This window comes from Pristis pectinata, chromosome 1 (genome assembly GCF_009764475.1).
Source record: "Pristis pectinata isolate sPriPec2 chromosome 1, sPriPec2.1.pri, whole genome shotgun sequence".
NCBI classification, from domain to species: domain Eukaryota; kingdom Metazoa; phylum Chordata; class Chondrichthyes; order Rhinopristiformes; family Pristidae; genus Pristis; species Pristis pectinata.
In genome coordinates, this window is record NC_067405.1 from 117897385 (window position 1) to 117910853 (window position 13469).

At 39.3% G+C, this 13469-nt stretch overlaps 1 long non-coding RNA gene across 5 annotated transcripts in view; it reads right to left on the reverse strand.

Annotated features, from left to right (window-relative positions):
* The window catches only part of LOC127577418 (uncharacterized), a 37264-nt gene that overhangs the window by 18227 nt on the left and 5568 nt on the right, over positions 1-13469 (reverse strand). For 2 of the 5 annotated variants that reach the window (XR_007957376.1, XR_007957375.1), the window contains exons 2-3: positions 2994-3024; positions 348-429 (exon numbers count right to left, since the gene is read on the reverse strand). The exons of 1 other annotated variant lie outside the window; for it this stretch is intronic. This is a non-coding gene — a long non-coding RNA (uncharacterized LOC127577418). The remainder of the gene's footprint in view (positions 1-347; positions 430-2993; positions 3025-13469) is intronic. 2 more of the 5 variants (XR_007957377.1, XR_007957374.1) reach the window with 1 other exon arrangement.

Sequence of the window (13469 nt, forward strand, 5' to 3'; positions counted from 1 at the left end):
CAGAGAGCTGGTGCTCAAAAGATAAAGGTCAGTTTGCCCAACATCAGCTTCCTTATTGGCGTATCATATTTTTAAAGAAAAAATTCATAGAAATAATAATAGAAGATGATTTAAATGTGAAATGATAAAAAGAAAATAAATTGTAAACATAAACAGAAGACAAAATTAAATGCATAAGCACATCAGGTAAAGAATACACAAAACAAAACGAAACAGGACAAATAAAATCATAACACTTTCTAGCTAGGATTCAATAGCTTCTCGTTACAATCCAAAGCATGCATCAAATTAACCCTCTGATCAATGACATTACTCTTGCAGCTATGCAATGAAGAAAACAATGTTACCTGTTTCTTTGATAACTTGACATTCAGAAGTCAAGAGCTCAAACCTTCCAATAGTGGCTAAGTTTTCACTGACAAATGCTTCCTAATGCAACAAAAACAAAATTGCAGAACTGAAAACATTAGCCTAGGTCATTCTTAACCTGGGCCTTGTGAAATCTGATTAACAAATTTATCCAATCCACTTAATGTTGTTGTGAGGTTGTGCAAAGTTCCTCCTTGTCACTGCCTTTCCAAAAAGACAAGAAAATTTTTACCAAATGCATCCAGGCCTTGGGATGGATTTTGCAGAGAAATGCCTGTATTTCCTCTCCCCCACTGTCAGTGTCAGGAGGTTCAAGGTTCACATACATGAAAGCAGAGCTGCCAAACCTTCCATTAGCCACCTGCCATGGAGCACTTCCACTCATTTCAATAATGGAGAATTGCAAGGGATCAAGGTAGCTGCTACCATTTTTAGATTTCTTAATTGAGTTAATTTGAATGTTTTTATTTTCAGCTCCCTTTTAAATATATGTTTTCAACTTTAATGTTAACTATCTTATTTGGTTGGAAATATTTTTCTATACTTGAATTTAGAAACATTGGGCAGGATAATGCTGGACTGAAAGCACTGCTGGAAATCTCCATGAACGATACCCAAACATTCACTGGCCCTCCACAGCCTGGAGTCCAGTGGTGAGGTCGTCTCGTCCACTCTAATAGTTTTTAAAACATCTCTGGTGTTAGACACTTAGAAATCATTAAAATGAAGTAAATAAATAAAATCAATTAGGGAAAAAATAATTAATTAAAAACATAAATAATTAAGAAAAATAAACTAAAGCAAAATAATTAGAAATAGCTCAGACCTCTTGATTCCTAATTCACAGATCTACAAACCAGACTGAAATCAATGGGGCCTCATTTCCTGACTTGGTACAAGATCCAAGTGACAATTCCCCAGCATAATGTTGGGGAGTCCCAGCAAGACTGGGCTCTGTGACCCAGGGCACTGACAGAATCCACTGTACTGGAGCAGTGTGTACTGTATTGGTCTTCCCTATTTATGAAGGGATATTAATGCAGTTTTGACAAGGTTTATTAGACTAATTCCTGGAATGGATTGGCTATCTTATGAAGAAAGGTTTAATGGACTTGGCTTGATTCCACTGGAATTTGGGAGAGTGAGCAGTGACTTTATTGAAACATACAAGATCTTGTGGGGTCTTGATGTGTGGATGTGAAAAGGATTATTCCTCTTGTGGGAAAATCTAGAATTATCTGTTGCTGTTAATGAATAAGGAGTGGCCCATTTAAGTCAGAGAGGTTTGCCATTCTTTGGACCTCTTATCCTCAATGGGCAGTTGAAGAACAGTCTTCAAACATATTTTGTGGCAAAGATAGATCAATTCTTGAGAAGCAAGGGGGTAAAAGGTTACCACTGGTACTCAGGAATGTGGAGTTGAGGTTACAATCAAATCAGCCATGATCTTGTTAAATGGCAGAACAGGCTTGAGAGTCAGAGTGATCTACTTCAGTACCTAATTCATATCTTTGTATGGGAACAATGTTATCTGTCATAGTATGTCCTAGACTTTCACACATTCCCTCTCAAATCCAAGGCTTAAGGCTGCTCAAACAGTTGGAACCATCAGCAAAACTCAGCAAGATCTGGCTTCGGTGGTATTTTGACAGGCGGCTAAACCAGTGGGTGTGACTTGGCTGTCTGTCAGATTCTTAATTATATTTGTGGAAGCTGACTCTGGCTATGGATAATGTTACCATGTGACAGGAATTTTGATTAGGAAACACAAGGAGTGGGCGTGGGGGGGGGCAAGGGTAGAACCTTGGGGCATTGAGCAGCATTTTCTTCCATGCACAGAAAACGATCGGAGAAAGGCAAATGTGGACACATGCCAGAAACCTCCAAGTTTCTGAGGTCAGGGCAAGAGTGTATTTATAATGACAAAGTTCAGAAAATTCAGGGGAAAGGGATAAAGGAAATTTAGCTGGAAGTTTAAATTGCCAAGTTCAAGGAGTTGTTTGCTATCAAGCTCAATTCAGGAGAATATTTTAGCAAGGATACTGCCAAAGGATTAGGAAGCACAGCCAATAAAGGGGTTTGAGCAGAGTGTAAAGATTAAAGTGGCTAACAAGGCACCAGAACAGAAGTACCAAGGCAGAACATTCCTATTCTTGTTCATGATAATCTGAAAGAACAACTTTTTTTCTGAACAAAAGCAAGTTTATCACAGTTTTACTTTATATCTTGGATCTACATCCTGTTCACAGACTCTTTCCCCCTCTATTGGAAATGCTCCAACACCAACCAATGTTCTTTTGAAAGTAGCATGCTTAAAAGTGCACACAAATTCCAAATGTATTACTAATGATCTTTACAAGTCAGAATAGCTTGGTTTTGACTTGTACAGGTAAATATTGTGAGACCATCCTGTATAAATATAAAGAAAAATGGCTTTGGGACATATCCCAGGACATTATTAGCTTTGTTGATACAGTCTTCATCATCTCTTTACTTTCACTGAACCCTCACAAATAACACCCAAATCCAAATTAGCTGTTTTTGTTGGACATAGAACAAGTGAGCTCTTATGCTTAATTTATAGAGCAGATGCTGTAAGATGTTTTCAATGACAGAAAACATACCTCACTCATGAATTCTGAAGTAAGATTTGACCTGGAAAACAATCATAAATTTAAACAATGAAAAAATGCCCATTAAATGGATAAATTTGTACACTAGTGTTCAGAAAGATCAGCAAAACTTAATGAATAAAACTGAACTGACAATGTGATTGCATTAAAAGTTGGTATGTACATTGGTGCAAGAATATACATTCATCTTTACATTAATTAGAAAATATTGCCTGCTGTTTAATTCCTAGAAATAGACTTAAGTAGTAATTTTCTGAAGTGTATGTGTTAAGGCTTTAGATTGGCTGTCAGCACTCAGGATTTCTGGATTCCTCATGACATTTCAAACGTTTGCACTGAGATCCTGAAAAACCCTCTTTACATGGCAATAATACAGCTGAGGCTGTTGAGGTAGCTTCATTTCTATTACTGTTACATTACATCACATAACTTCCAGTATAAATCTATTCTAAAATCAAAACATATGCAAACACTTCTCTGCAAAGCCAGTAACAGATGTAATAAAAAAAAATCTTTCCATAAATGACCAGCAAATGATTTCTCAAATACATTGAGAAACATTAGTTGAACTCTTTATCAGTTTATTTTGATTCTTACTTGGATCACTTTCCTTCTGCACTTAATAATTATCATTATTTTATTTTGACAGGGGTTCTCCTGAATTTGAAGGTCACTATACGTGATTGTTTAGTAAGTAGACCTGGCGTAACTGGGCTACTTGAAATCCAACAACATTACATCTGCAGTTGGCCTTGGAAACTACTGGGCTAGAGGGAGGCAAAATGTTCCAATGTCATGAGCTATACATATATGTTATGGGATCTACCTCAGTTGTAATGTTGAGTGCTGGTGGTCAACCACTGATGCTAAGCTTTTAACTGCCACTTAGCAACAGTGGCTGGCACCCATGCTTTAAAAATTAATTGTGGATTTACTGTCCATCCCTATCTGTACCTGATTAGTTAGGAGTTAACACATTGATGGTTCTAGAGTCACATGCAGCTAAACTGAGTAAGATTTCTTTCCTGAAGAAGACTGGTGAAACACAGATGAGTTTTCATGGTTACTCATTATTAATGGCAATTTTTATTATTTCAGGATTTATTTAATTACTTAAATTCTCTAGCTGCACTGGTGGGGATTCAAACTCTATCTTGAGATCAATGATCTGGGACTCTGGCTGATTGTTTACTAACTTAATCAAAATGCTACCACAAGCCCTGGGTTCAAATCTAAGCATTAAATATCTTCAGGAAAGAAAACTGTCAGATTAGAGCAAATAAATGTGACTTTCCAAGCTTAACTTGGTCCAGAGCTTAAGTGACTTTTTACAGATTTGCTGAGTTAGTTCATGTGCAGGCAAGGAAAGCAGGCACACTAAACACTATTTTCTTTCCAATGTCACCGGAGCAAAACTTGCAACTCATATAGTCCTCAGATACCAAGGGAGGACCTTAAACCTTCTTCAGCTGCTGTGCAAGTTTCTCTCCAATACAAATGACACTTTCCTTTTGCCCCAAGTACTTCCACCTTATTCCTTTCAGTCCAACTCTCCATCATACTTCCATCTTGCTGCATTCCCCCTCTTTCCAGCAAACCAACCCATCTCTCTTATAGCATTTAATCCACAATTTAAAAAATAGCCAAGGCACAACTTTGCAACTAGTTTTAACATTGCCTAGACTGCAACAAGACCTGCAGAAAATTGGTGTACTTCCTTTCCCATTTTCATAGTTTAGTCTTTCATATCTTGGCATAGATGACTCTTTGACTCTCGATTTCATGTGCAGTCTATAAGTCATCTATTCGTGCCTATTAAGAATATATTTTCCATCACTTTTTTTTTTACTTTCTGCAGTCTTTGTCTTATCCATCTATATTGGTAGAATATCTGTACAGTTCTAGAGCCCATTATCTGTACAGTTCAGTGAGTGAGTCATGGATAACGAAGCCTGGTATCTAAATGTGCACATAGGCAAGTATCGCCTGCACACTGCAGCTCAATGACAGAGGTCAGGCTGACCTTGGTTTTGGAGTGGAGGCAACAAAGGTAAAACAGTTTCCAATCACCATGTAGATTAGCTCCACTATAGTAGAAGGCTTATTGGAGGTGAAGTACAATACTGCAATGAGAAAGAGGGAGTGATGACACAGTCTTGCTACACTCCCAACTGCACTGGAAACCTACCCCTGTTATACAACACTGCTCTTTGATAACATAGGTGCATGAAACCTTGGAAAACTTGGATTACCATCCAGATCTCAGGTGCCAGCTCTCAGTGGTCAAATTTTGATCACAAAATGTCTGGCAGAGTAATTCCCCCCTCTCCTATATGATTCAAAGACACTGAATACTTACAACAAACACCTCAAAGTACTGGAGGGTCACTGGTAAAGTCCTACAAATCCACTGAGAGAACATGTGAACTAATACCCTTTTCCAGGCCAACATCCCCGGCATAGAGGCTCTAATTACACTCTGTCAGAAGCGATGGAGGGCCACATTGTTCATGTGCCCAACACCAGACCCCCCAGAGCAGACACATTACTCCAAGTTCAACCATGAAGAGATTAAGTGGGCAGAGGAAACACCAAGGATGCTCCCAAATCCTCCTTGAAAGATGCTCACTGATTTGGGGAATACCTCACCCATGATTGCCCATGGAGAAGCATCCAGGATGGCTCTGGGATCTTCAGGCCTCTTTTGTTGGCAGCAAAATGGCCAACAAAATGATGAATGCTTCATCTCTGATACCATCCATCCACCTGACTCATTAAATACCTCCGGCCCCACATGTGGTAGATTCTGAAGATAGCTCAGAACCTACAAAACTTTGGTGGAGGCAAGTCACCTTGGACACTGAGGAATTGCCTAGGAAAAATAGGAGGGCTGGAACATAGACACCTGATAGTTAATTGTTTCAATAGTGCTAACAATTAAACAGAAAAAATTTAAAGTTTTACAGTCAAAAAGCAGTAAAACTTCACAATTACTAATGTTTGACAAAGGATAACATGGAAAATGTAATTTTTAAAAAATTTTCTTTATAAGTGATGAAGGCATTCATGTAATTCATTACTTAAGTTGTTCCAAGTGGTATCCCTGGAATCTATGATTTTTTAGTAACTAGCTGTGTGAACTAAAAAGCACGACTTGCAGCTGGATTGTTCAACATTTCAATAACAGTTCCACATTTTAAGCCTGCCATTGATGCCTGAATGTATCTTTGCCAAACCAATTCCCCCCACAAAGGCCTTAACTTCTTATTAGTATTTGAAACAATGGACATCTGCTATCACCTAATATCTTGCCCAATTGGCTATTAAACAAGTACCCGCTAACTGTGAGGATCAGTAAGCAATTAGTCTTTGAGGAACACCTCAGCCAATACACTCTCAACTAGTACTCACTCAGACTTCGAACAGAAATTCCCGAACAGCATTAAACATACAGTACCACTCCTGCTGTATCAGGAAAGATCAGGAAATCCAGGATAGAATTGGTCACAGCTGGGACTATCTAGTCTTTTCCTGGCCTTCAAGATGACTGACAAAACCTCTAATTTCCATCCTTCTGAAGGATTGAAGTACTGGTTCAAAATTGCAGTATCCTCACAAACATTAAAATATATCATTCGGCATTCAACTTTCAAAATATTTTGAGAGCAAATTAGGTAACATTAAATCTAACCAATTTAATAGGTTTAAAATAATTCTGGAAATAATCACTGTTATGTCAGATTTCTGAATTTTTGTAATCATAAGCTCATTTCTCAGAAATCTTTCTGACCATGGACCCACATATTTTGTGAAGTACTTGTACAGTTCTATCATAGGGTATAAAAACAGAAGCAAGTCTAATTTTACATGCTAGCAAGAAGTTGTGTTTACAGGGTAGTTTGAGAATTGTGCCTACCACGGTTTGTTCCAACCTCTGACTAGGGATCACTTCTTTGCTGCGGCTGCATCCATCCTTTACACAAACACATAAGTAGGAATCTGGGTAATGGCTATAGATAGGCAGGCAACTGTTTACTGTCTGGAGTTGAGAATCATTTGATGACAGTGTGTTTAAACAGCATAACATGAAAATACCAAGCTACAGCTCATTCTCGCACATTGTACACAGACTGTAACAGTCTCTGCTTTGTTGGAACTGTTTCACGTTTAAAATAAAGAAGTTATTTAGTTCAAATATTAACAAGCAGCTGCTGACCTTACTTTCATTGGATAATTAGCTATATTTCATTCGCAGAAGGTTCATAACAAATTTTTCACTCCTTCCGAACGCATGGATTAGGTCCCAGCCTGTAACTCACTCCTGGGTATCTGTTATTCTAAATAGAAACCCCTTGAACCAATGGATTAGATCCCAGCCTGTAACGCACTCTTAGGGATCTGTTACTATGTATATAACTAACCGCTCCCCCCCCCCCCCCCCCCCACTCCCAGAACCCCCGGATTAGATCCCAGCCTGTATCTCACTTGAGGGGAATTAAAGGTGGGACAGAAATGATTGCTGGGCAAAGATAGCAAGTTCCTGGAAAATAGATGGTCACAATGCTTGTGAGGTAATAGGACTTTGGATACTTAAGAGTTGATGTGTGGCAAGTGGAAGCCATGGGAAACTCAAATGTGACACGCTGCAGCTGCTGAAGATCTAACTCAACAAGAAAATGGTGGAAACACTCAGCAGAAATACATGTAAAATTATGAAAGGCATAGATGAGGGGAAGTTATTTTTTTTTTACACAGAGTGGTAGGTGACTGGAATGGGCTGCCAGGGGAAGTGGTGGAAGCAGATATGATAGTGGTGTTTAAGAGGCTTTTAGACAGGCACATGAACAGGCAGGGAATGGAGGGATAAGGATCATGTGCAGACAAAAGACACTTAATTTAATTTAGCATTGTGTTTGACACAGACATAGTGGGCTGAAGGGCCTGTACTTGCACTATACTGTTCTGCAGTATATTCCTTACTACAGGATTGGTGCCAGAGGGTTGGAGAAATGCTGATGTTGTACCATAGTTTAAAAAGGGGATAAACCAAGTAATTACAGTTTAAATTTGGTGGTGGCAAAATTATTCAATTGCATTCTAACCTTCACTTAGAAAGGCACAGTTTAATCAGGGATAGTTTGCATAGACTTGTTAAGGGAAGGTCATGGTCTTACCAACCTGACTGAATTTTGTGAGGTCGTCAATGAGAACAGTAGGATTGAATTTGATCACTTTGATTTTAGCAAGATTTTTAGCAATGTTCCTCATGCAAGGTGGTCAGAAATATAAAATCCCAGGAGATTTGAGGGAGAGAGACAAATTGGATCTAAAACTGGCTCAATGGCGGGAAGCAACAGATAAAGGTTGTTTTTGTGACTGGATGGCTTTGCCAGTGGTGTTCCACACAGCCCATTGCTTCAGTTCTTGCTTTCTGTAACATATATCAATGACTTAGACTGAAATATAGGGAGAGGGAGGGGGCATGAGATAAGTATTTGTAATGATACAAATATCAGTTGAGAGTGAGCAGGGGGATATCAATGGTCAAGTCAGTTGGGCAGAAAAGTGAGAATTAATGCATTTGGAGAGGCACATCATGATAAAAGAATATACAATAAGTGGTAGATAATGATTGGTATGGAGGAACCAAGGTACCATGGAGTATATATTTATAGATCCTTAAAAGGGAGCAAGACAGGTGAATGAGGACATGGAAAGGGCATGCAGGATGCTTTCCTCTATTAGCTGCTGCATAAAATACAAGACCGGGGAGTTATGCTTGAACTGTATCCAATACTTTTGGGCCACAGTTTGAGTACTACGTATAGTTCTTATCACAATACATGAAAGGTGTCATTGCACTGAAGAGGGTATGAAGAAGATTTGCCAGGATGTTGTCAGGATTGGAAAACTTTAACAGTTTGGAAAGACTTGATAAGCAAAGTTGTCTCTTTTGGAACAAAGGAGGCCAAGGGGAGACTCAAATGAGGTGTATAGAATTATGTGGGGCCTGGAAAAGGTGAATAGGAAGATCCTACTTCCCTTAGCAGAGAGGTCAAAGGCCATGGGGCATTGATTTGAATTGATGGAAACATTTGTAGTACAAGGAGACTAATTTTTTTTCCCCAGTCAAAGGTTGATGGGGGTCTGGAGCTCAAGAAAAAAGGAGCAGGAGTAGGCCACAAGGACCCTCAAGCCTGCCCCACCATTCAATATGGTGATCTATACTGGCCTCAATTCCTCTTTTGGGCCAGTTGCCCACAACCCTCAAACTTTTAAATATTTATCTCTCTTCACTTTAAATACTTCTAATGATCTGGCCTCCACCACCCCCAGGTACAGAGAATTCCAGAGATTCACCACCTGCTGAGAGATCAAATTTCAAAACACCTGTTTTAAGTGAGAGGCCCCTTATTTTGTGACTATGTCCCCGGTTTGTGTCTCTCCCACTAGTGAAAACACCTCAACATCTACACTATCAAGTCCCATTAGGATCTTTTATGTTTGAAGTTACCCTTCATTCTTCTAAACTCGAAGGAACACAGATGCAAACTGCCTAGCCTCTTTTGGTAGGACAACCCTCCCATCCCAGGAACTAGTCCGTGAATCTCCTTTGGACTGCCTCCAATGCGATTTTACCGTTTTCTTTAGGTAAGGTGATCAAAACTGTGCACAGTATTCCAGGTATAGCCTCATCCACACTCCTTAGAAACTGTAACAAAACCTCCCCATTCTTAAACTCCAACCCCTTCACGATAAAGGCCAACATGCCGCTTGCCTTCTTAACTACTTATTGGACCTGCCAGCTAAAATTTTGTGATTCATGCACTAGAACATGTGGTTTTGGTCCTGGGGTGTTCACCCTCAAACCGCATGTGGAATTTTATTATATTGTGGTCACTACCTCTTAACCACAAGATCTCTTATTAATCTTTCCTCTTCACTCATGACCAAATGTAAAATAACCTGTTCCCAGGTAGGTTCTATAACATACTGCTTTAAGAAGCAATCCAAGATGCATTTCACAAAATCTTTTTCTACAGTACCCTTGCCAATTTAGTCCATCCAATTAATATGCAGATTCAAATCTCCCGTGACAACTGCAGTTCTCTTCAGACATGCTCTGGATAGTTCCCCATTTATGTCTTGCCTTAACAAGAGGTCACATTTTTGGGTTATAGACTACACCCACCTGTGTCTTTTCCCCATGCTGTTGATGTTCAATCTAAATTGATCCTACATTACTGCCCACTGCCTCTACACCACAACTCAACACTGCTCCAATCCTTCCTTGATTAACAATGCTACCCTGTCTCCTTTCCCTTTTGGCCTGTTCTTTTGAAACATAGTATAACCTGCAATACTGAGCACCCAGTCCTGGTCACCCTGCAACCAGTTCTCCATAAAAGCTGTTAGACCATACATACATGTTACCCTGTGTGCTGTCAACTCATCTATCTTATTTCAAATGCTATGTGCATTCAAATAAAGAATATTAAACTTTAATTTTTTGCAGATTTTACTAACTCTGGACTTGCTTTATGCTGCCAAACTTTATTCACATTTTCTGCCCTAGTGTGTCATACTTTGCTTGTCAACTATCCTATGCCACCAGTCTCATTTCTTCAACTCTATTTATGAGAATAGCCAGGACACTGATCCCAGCATGGCTCAGATGAAGCCCGTCACAAAAGAACAGCTCTCTCCTTCCCTAGAACTGATACCAATGTCCCATGAATTGTAACTCATTTCTCCCACACATCCCCCTCCCATCAGGCAGAAGATACAAAAGCCTGAAAACACATACCACCAGGCTCAAGGACAGCTTCCATCTTGCTGTTGTAGGACTACTGAACGGTCCCCTAGAGAGCTGTCCCCTAGATGGACTCTTGACCTCACAATCTACCTCGTTATGCCCTTGCACCTTATTGTATACCCGCACTGCACTTTCTCTGTAACTGTAACACTTTATTCTGCATTCTGTTATTGTTTTACCTTGTACTACTTTAATGCACTGTTATAATGAAATGATCTGTATATATGGATGGTATGCAAGATGTTTTTCACTGTACCTTGGTACATGTGACAATAATAAACCAATTTACATCACTTTGAACCACACCTTAACCTCTCAAATCCTATTTGCCCTTTGTCAATTTGCATGTCACTCGGGTAATAATTCAAATGTTATCACCCTTGTGGTTCTGCTTTTCAATTTTGCCCTAAACTCCTCACAATCCCCCAGCAGAACCCCCTTCCTAGTCCTACCTCTGTCATTAGTGCCTATGTGGACCATGACAACTGGACTCTTCCCCTCCAACCTCAATTTATTTTCCGACCCAGAAGAAATGTTCATAACCCTAGCACCAAGCAGGCAACACAGCCTTTGGGACTCACTGTCTAAGTTGCAGAGACCAGTGTCTGTTCCCCTAACTATGGCATCCTCTATGACTACTACATTTCTCTCCCCCCCACCCCCCCGCCTGAAAGATGGTAAAGGCAGAAAGCCCCATCACATATGCTTAGATGTGGACTTGAAGAGCTGTGACCTGCAGACTTAATGATGGAAGATAAAATTAGGTTGGGTAGTTCTTTTTTTGTAATTGGCACAGACCTGATGGGCTGAGTGGCCTTCTTCTGTGCTATAAATTTTACATGCATCTATGTTTCAAATTGGTCCAGGCCAACTAGCAAAAGCATGATAAATAAGTAAATACCATGCCTAATGTTTCCTGTTCAACACTGAGACAGTATATCTGATCTCTCTACAATGATGATTAGATTACCTTTATTGTACAGTAGATTAATTATTTAGATGTAAAGGTGTATTCAGCACTGGTAGGCTTGTTCACTTTGTATCTGGGGTATGTGATGATCATGATGTTTTAAAAGGACGATCTACTACTGAGAAAATCTAAAAAGTAGTTGGGAAAGCAAATATTTTTACTACTGAAAATTGATCTGTACATTCACATAAATAATTCTCTTTAGTGAAACTATTTTTCAAAATTTAAAGAGAGAAGCTTGAACATTTTCTACTTCAATTATATTTTAAGGTTCAGCATTCTAATACTGACATAACTATAGTCCCCTTTCTCTATTCATCACATTTATGGCTTTTTAAAAAATTAAATTGTAGGCTGCAGCAAGATAATTCAGAGTTTGTCATTTCACAGAGAGGGCAGAGTTATAAACTGCTGCAACGTAAGAATGTCTAATGTGTGCTTTATTTAAATACCTACATCACAAAACTCAGGAAAGAATGCAGTTAATATCTATCAAAAAGCTCATGTTTTAGAGGATCAAGGATATTAAACATTCATAGAGCTAGAACATTCAGAAATTACAAAGCCACACCGAAGCAATCATGAATAATGAGGCAAGGCTCCCAGAGATTATTTTGATAATCATCAAGATCTACAATGAATACAATATAGCAAGTATTGCATATAATAGAAAAAAATTGACAAACAGTAGATGTTTGTAGATATCAGGAGGGTGGAGTGGGCAGACACACAGCAGATGGAGTTCATTGAGGAAAAGTGTTACGTGAAGCACCTGGCAGGGCTTATAGGGAAAGAATGCATAATGAATTTAGTATTGGATGTTAAAGGGTGACTGTGACTTTAAGGCTGTAACCTTATTAAGTACAGAGTCACATGATTAACTGCTCTCTGGCTGTTACAGTTGTCTGTAGAGGCTTGCTGAATGTGCTTGGAGAGAAAGTGAGACTGAACAAATTCGAAAACATTCCAAGTCCAAAGATGTGCAAAGAGTGAACAATGGTGTAAAATGGTAGTCCAAACACAAACTATACACACTGAGAGGCTCATAGAGTAAATGAAGTCATGGGAAGTATTCACTACCCATTCACAACTCTACCGTGCCAACAGTGTTACAGATGTGACAGGAGGTCATGATTATGTCACTATTGGGGAATCAGCAGGGAAAGGCCATTCCTTCTAGTGCAAATGTACTTCTGTTGCATTAATCTATTAGCATCTTATAGCCTGGTTGATGCCCAGTTCAGTTAAGTTGCTGCAATATTATGGAGTCATTTTAACCCAGTGTCTTCAGAAACTGTTGAAAGCTAGAAATTTGGAACCTGCAGCCAGAAGCTCACGGAAACAATCAATGTCTTCCTTGTTGTTAAAAGCCATCTAGATAAGTACATGGATAGGAGGGGTTTAGAGGGCTATGTGCAAAATGTGGGCAGATGGGACTAGCTCATTGGGCAATATAGTCAGCATGGATGAGTTGGGCCAAAGGGCCCGTTTCCATGCTGTATGACTCTTATGACTTATGGCTTAATGAAATTGTTATGATCCTGCAGCTTCAACTTACTTCTAGACGATGCACAATGAGATTGATTTGAGTGTGGTCTTCCTTACTGGACCAGGTCACTTGAGCAAAAGAGATGGTCTTGGCTGGGAAACATGTTATCATTGTCCAGGCAACCATTCATCT